This window comes from Cucurbita moschata, unplaced genomic scaffold, assembly GCF_002738365.1.
Source record: "Cucurbita moschata cultivar Rifu unplaced genomic scaffold, Cmos_1.0 Cmo_Scf00162, whole genome shotgun sequence".
NCBI lineage: Eukaryota > Viridiplantae > Streptophyta > Magnoliopsida > Cucurbitales > Cucurbitaceae > Cucurbita > Cucurbita moschata.
This window is the reverse complement of record NW_019268678.1, coordinates 49014-55019: the sequence shown is the minus strand read 5'-3', so window position 1 is coordinate 55019 and position 6006 is coordinate 49014.

The window sequence follows — 6006 nt, the reverse complement described above, 5'->3', positions numbered from 1 at the left end:
AAACTAATTGTATAGGATACACCCACTCACTTGTCTTCACATGAACGATATGGATTAAATCATTTGTAACAATTACAAAGTGGGCGTATCAATAGTATTATCTTAGTACTTGAAGTAGTTATCTCTCCATAAAATTTGTAAATTTTACTAACCTTCGTATATCATCTAGAAATTCTTTGTACTGAAGTTGAGGCTAGCAAAATCCTTAATTTCTTAAGGCTTTTCTCACAATCTTGTTGTAAGTATTTAGTTGTGCTCCGATCAATCGACTGAGTCAAACTTGAAATATTTGAACAAACCTTCTCTATTATCAACGCAATAAAACTTACAACTTTATGACTCTAATCATGTCTTGACCAACTACAAGTCGTTCCTCATTTAAATTATTCACTAAACTACCGTCTATAAAATTCAGTGTTCGAGAGCAGTATACGCTCACTATATAGAAATATCAAGTTGGCTTAAGAGATCATCTTGTTGCCTTTTTTTTTCTCTAATTAGCACTACTATATTGTTAAGGTATATGTTAAATTTTTGTTTTCTTTTATCGTAATTTCATTTTCAGAAAATCACAATAAATTATAAGTTAGATCTTCCCTGAATTGCTACAATTGTTTAGGTTTGAGTTAGAAATTAGATGTCCATACATTTATACGAATTCTAGTAAATCATATTAATTAGTAATGTCGCATCAATAATTATCAATAACGTCACATCAGTAATTTCATATAAGTGGACAAATGAATCGATTAAAAATTTGTCAAAATATTTGTGAAATCACAATAAAAAAGGAAATATTTTGAAAATGTTAATAGAATGAAAAGAATGAAAAATGAAAGAAAAAATTTGAAGGTAAGAATCCCCATAGGAGAAGAGGGAGAGAAAAAGGGAAAATATAAAAAAAAACCAAGAGAGGGAGAAAGAAAAGAACATCTTAGAACTACTAGATTGTTATACTAGTAAATATAATAGTAAACATATATTCTTATTTATAAAGTAATTCTTAAATATATTAAGAAATTATAGTATCAAATAAATTGTATCTCACTCGGCATTATATTGTTAGATATATTATATTCCAAAAAGTATTAAATCTAAAGGGAAAGATTAAGAATTAGTTAAATACTTAAAAAAAAATTAGGAGTTAGAACTACGAAAGGAATTCAGTGAATATCTTTAATAAGGTGAAGCACCTTGGCATAAGTGAGAATGAATTCGAGGGGCAAAAGCAACCTAATTTGGAGTTAAATAGAACTTAGGCTAAGGCCATACAAGTAAGTGGTCTTACTATTGGCATGGTTATATTTGATGTTGACACGTGCCTCGTAATTCTGTACGTGTCATATATATCAATATGTGTGGATTGTTTATGGATCAATATGCTTGTAATATGACATGAATATGTTATAATATGTGAAAGGTGTTCAATGATATGTTTGAGATAGGATACGAGAAGGATGCACTAAACGTAATGTAACGATAGGAGTAAGATATTGTAAGGACCTGGCTGACTCGATGACTCTAAAAGGTGAGTAAATTTTTCCTTCTTGATAAAACCATTAAAATTTAAAACATAATTTACATTAGGTCAAAATAGTGTGCGCACATTAGTTATTTAAAATACAACATAATAGTTAAAAGACATAATAAGGAATAGACGCAAAACATTTTAAAACAAAGGTTTGAGGACGACGGCTGTGGTTAGTCTATGGCACCTGCTCCAGAGTCCGCTCCGACCTTGACCAGCTCCTTATCACCTGGAAAAAAAATGAAGAATAAGGAATGAGTACAAGACTCAGTAAGTGTCCTTGATATGCTAGGGTACCACGATCTTTGTTCTTGCTTGTTCTCGATCTTGTTCTCCTTGTAAGTACTTAGGCCCCTTTAATTCTTGTTCTTGACTTGGGGTTCTTATCTTGATCTATCTCGAGGACCTTGGTCCTTGAATCCTAAAATCTTGGTTTTTCTTTAAGGGCCTTAGTATTATGGTTTTTTTGGTTCTTGGTTCTTTGTTCCTAGTTCTTGTCCTTAGAACTAGGATCTTGATCCTTGTTCTATTCCTTCATCTTTTTCTTGTTCCTTGTACTTTCTTGGTTGTTGTTTTGTTATTGATTCGTTCTCCGAGATACTCCCCCTAGGATTTACGGCACTAGACATGCACCTGACAATCCTGTGTCCAAGGCTTCATGCGTTCCAAGCGACACAGCCTTACCTACGTCCAAGGCTTCTTGCGTTCCAAGCGATGTAGTCTTACCGCATCTTAGGGCTTTCCCTTCGATACGGCCTGCTTAATCCTATGCCCACGGCTTCATGCGTTTCAAGCGGCATAGTCTGAAAACCTACATCCAAGGCTTCTTACGTTCCAAGCGATGTAGTCTTAATACTGCATCAAGGGCTTGCCCCATAATACAGTCTGCTTAACCTATGCCCAAGGCTTCATGTGTTCCAATCGGCATAGTCTGGAAACCTACATCCAAGGCTTCTTACGTTCCAAGCAATGTAGTCTTAATACTGCATCAAGGGCTTGCCCTATAATACAGTTTGCATAACCTACGCTCAAGGCTTCATGCGTTCCAAGCAGCATAGTCCAAGTCATGAGCATGCTGTACCATGAGAGGTCTTAAGAGGTTCTTGATTCGTGGCTAAGGTAACGTACTTTCTTCTTGTTCCTCTATGACTTTAGACTACTCCCCTTAATAGACCGTAAAGGTCCCTTGCTCTGTGCATACTTAAACATGGCATCTTGCAAGTCTGTAGGGCATCCCTTCTAGGTGAGGAAAACATGAGGCATGACATCCTGCAAAGAAAACATGGTGCAGGGCATCCCACCTAGAAGAGGAATTCTTGGGCATCGCTTGGTGAGAGGTCATGGGTCACTTTGGACATGACTAGAGTATTACCTAGCATTCTTGAGTTCCTTGTATTTGGGGACCTTGGTCCCTTGTCCTTGAGTAGTACCTAGCATTCTTCTTACTTGGGTAGTTGTAAATGTGTGCGTTGTTGTTCTTGGTTTTTAATCTTGTAAGTTTCTAAGGTCCTTGATTTCTTGAGGTATAAGTTGTAACTTGTATTTGTAACCATATGAACCCATCTTAGTGCGAGTTGTTCTAGAAGGTCATAGATTCCTAGGAAGTTCTTTAGAGAGTTCTAGAAGAGTCTAGAGTACTGAGCCGATTCCCGTCATCTTGCAAGTACTATCATTGCCAATATAGACAACTCCACCATTGAACTCTTTGAAGTCCAAAAACAGCTCTCTGTTGGAACACATATGATAGGAGCACCCAGAATCAAGAATCCATTCACTGGTTTTGCTGACTGATAAGGAGATCGTCAAGGCATTATTTGTATCAGTATCGTCATCTCTAACCACATTGGACTTCGACCCCTTCTCTTTTAAGATCGGGCAATCTTTCTTCCAATGGCCTTTCTGTCGACAATATGCACACTCATTTTTATCAAGTTTTCTTTAATTATCAGATCTACCTCTCGACTTTGATCGGGACTTTCCACGTTCACTCTTTTTCAAAGTAGAAGTCCTTCCATGAGCAATGAGAACATTTGAGCTAGAATCTTGATATGCCTTCTCTTCCTTCTTTCGCACCTCATTATTCATCAAGGCATTTGAAACATCTTCAAAATCAATATCAGTGATTCCATGTAGTAGGGTGGTTACTAAAAACTCGTAGGACTCCGGCAAAGAATTTAATAACAACAAGGCCTTGTCTTCGTTCTCAATCTTAACATCAAGATTGAGCAAATCAGTGATGATTTTAATAAAATTATTCAAATGCTCAGCCATTGAGATACCTTCTTGTAGTCAAAACGGAAGAGTTTCTTCTTCAAATAGAGTGTATTTTTCACACTCTTTTGCATATATTTTGCCTCAAGCTTGTCCCATAGTTCTTTCTCCATGGTCACCTTCATAAATGAATATTTCTGATCCTTGCAGGATCGAATAATTCCGCAAGCTTATCGTTTTAATTTCGTCCATTCGGCGTCTGTCATGTCTTCATGCATCTTCTCTTGGAGAGAAGCATCAAGATCTTGCATGACTAGCAAATCGCTAAATTCGCCTCGCCAAACACCAAAATTATTGGTTCCATCAAATTTCTCCACTTCGAAATTAGAACTCAAAAATCTCGATCCACGCTGTGATTTAATTCCAGATGATTCTGCCATTTGCAATAAGTAATCCGGATGTAACTAAAAACATAATTCTTAAAAATTGATTTTTCAAGAAAATAAGCACGATTGTGAGCACGTCTAGTGGTCGATGAGGCCAAAAATTTCACAATAACCCCGAATACCACAATCAGACTCTAATACCAATTGTTGTGCGTTGAAAGCGGAACAAATGTACTCACAACACCGATGAACAGAATTATACAAAGAGACACCAAGATATTTACATGGTTCGGAGAGAAGAAGTTTTCCTACATCCACGGGTAGCAACCAATCACTAATCAAACAAAGCGTTACAAGTGAATACCTCACTATCATACAATATAAACTCTCACCATTATGTCACTCAAGAAATACAATGTGACACACAAAACATTCCCAAATCTCGATATCAAATTTCGATATGAGTAAATCTAGTATGACCAAATCTGTCACGACCCAATATTTTACTACGGACCGTGACTAATGACAAGACACAAATGCACAAAATGATTTAAATATGAAATAAAGAAAATCCTTAAATTCAAATAAAGTGTTTGGACAACAAACAACAAAACACATGACAGTTTGGAAATAAATTTCGAAAGTATGCCAACACAAAAAAAAGATTGGACTAACGCCCCGGGACAACCCGTTCCTCTGTGACAATCCCCATCTCTATCACGCCCGCCCTTGTACTATCCCCTCGCTAGTTTGGGGCGTATCCCCAACCTCCTCCTGAAATTCAAGTTGTTCCTCTTCAGGTGTTGGAACCGAGGTGTCCTGAACTTCCTCTCTTCTTCCCCTTTTTGGTTTGGGCCCTACATATGGTTCGCGTCTCTTTGGTGCCATTATCTACCACAATAGAAAAAGGAACTATGGTTACAATTCATTCTTAGCATATCTCCTAGGTAATGTGCGATTATAATGTCGTAGTCGGTTATGATATACACTATAAATACTAACTTAACCTTTGTCTCTATGTTTCCGTCACATGAGAATGTCTAGTCATGAGCGACATGTGTTTGACGAGCGAGGTCACAGAGGACACAACTCTCTATCCTAAATGTCTACAGGACCTATAACTTGACTACTCTGATACCAAATTTGTCACGACCCAATATTTTACTACAGACCGTGACTAATGATAAGACGCAAATGCACAAAGTAATTTAAATATGAAATAAAGAAAATCCACAAATTCCAATAAAGTTTTTGGACGACAAACAACAAAACACATGACAGTTTGGAAATAAATTATGCCGACTGGACTGACGCCCCAGGACAACCCGTTCCTCTGTGACAATCCCCATCTCCATCACGCCCGCCCTTGACTGACGCCTCGTGCTCCTGAAAAAAAAAAAGAAAACATAGCAAGGATGGGTATAAAAATTATACTCAGTAAGCCACCTATTTGTAGGCTCTCTTCGCATCTTAATTTAACAAGTACCCACGGTTTTCTAATTCGGTTTTAGGACATCTAGTTCTAATCTTAGTCCCTTGGAGCTTGCCCCTTGGGTTTCACCGGTTCATCGTCCTTTCATTAAACACCTAGAGGTTCCTTACGCGAAGCTAATATTGTCTGTATCTCTCTATGAGATGCTACCTTTACATGGCTATCTGGGACTACATGGTATCTAGCCTAGGGGTGTGCTGAATACCCCTACGCCCATATAGTCCCCCTATGGGTGGCGCGACCCAACCCGTTCCCATGCAGCTACTAGTTTGTACGACGTGGGGACACATTTCCCATGCGAAATGGCTAAGAGCGATAAGGACTGATCAGGGACCCTTGGTACTCCCACGAAGCTATAGATACCGTTCTCACACTAGCAATCTATGAAC